Below are 1,333 nucleotides of genomic sequence, written 5' to 3' on the forward strand. Positions count from 1 at the left end.
CATCCCCCTGGGAGGGGGTTATAGGTATATCATTGTGATCAGTTCCCCCTATCTTTCCCTCACCTTCCCCTTCTCCTCCTAGCCAGATTTGTAAGGTAGAATTGGGGTCATGATAGTGGAGGGGTGGCTGACGTGGCTTTACAGCAGTGGATCTCAACCTGTGGGTCACAGCCCCTTTCACAGGGGTCACCCGATTCATAACTAGCAAAATGACAGTGATGAAGTAGCAATGACAATAATGTTATGCTTGGGGGCCACCACACCATGAGGAACTGTCTGAAATGGCCGCGGCCTGAGGAGGTGGAGAACCCCTGCTCTAGAGGATTGAACAGCCTCGTTTCCCACTGAGCTATCAAGTGAGTGAACTGCTGACCTTGGGATTAGTAATCCACTACTTACTTGCACGGCCATCCAGAGTGGGGAGACTTCAATGGAGTTCCCAAATGCAGAGCACACTACAAAGAAGGACTAGGCTACCGGAAGGACTAGCCACGAAGAACTTTAGAGTAACAGTGGTACAGATGAGGCTCTCAGGTTGGAAGGCACCGAAACGTGACTGAGGAAGAGCTGCTTCCTTAAGTAGAGTCAATCATAATGACAGGAAGGGAATAAAGCTGTCAGGACTTCATTGGCTCATGGGACACAGCTCAAAATGAGAAGAAATGGTTACAAACATCTATTAATAATCAGAAAGTGGAATGCATAATGTGTGAATCTAGGAACATTGGAAATCATGAAAAACGAAACAGCATGTTAAGATTGATACCTAGGCTTTAGTGAGCCAAAATGTACTAGTATTGGCCATTTTGATAATCACCTGGTTTACTATACTGGGAATGACAAATTCAAGCAGTGTCATATTCATAAAAATGCATTTCATGATATCTTTAAGGACAATGTTCTCTATAATAGAATCATACCTCTGTATACAACTATTACTCAAATTTGTGCACCAACTACTAAAGCTAGTGAAGCAGAAATTGAATTCTAGCAACGTCTTAAAGGAGCCTCTGGTGGCGTAGTGGTTACATATTGCGCTGCTAATTGCAAGGGCTGTTCAAAACCACCAGCCGCTCAGAGGGAGAGAGACGGCTTTCTACTCCCATAAAGTTACCGTATACAGTGGTATTCCACCACGCTAGCTATCCCCTCACTGCGCTTCATGATACTTACGAAGTACTGTTGCCTCCATAGACCACAGGTCCTCAAACTATGGCCCACGGGCCACATGCGGCCCGCTGAGGACATTTATCCAGCCCGCCGGGGTTTTTTTGTCCCATTTGTTTTTTACTTCAAAATAAGATATGTGCAGTGTGCATAGGAATTTGTTCAT

This window comes from Echinops telfairi, unplaced genomic scaffold (genome assembly GCF_000313985.2).
Source record: "Echinops telfairi isolate 266 unplaced genomic scaffold, ASM31398v2 ScPeMD7_7467;HRSCAF=8505_1, whole genome shotgun sequence".
Taxonomy (NCBI): Eukaryota; Metazoa; Chordata; class Mammalia; order Afrosoricida; family Tenrecidae; genus Echinops; species Echinops telfairi.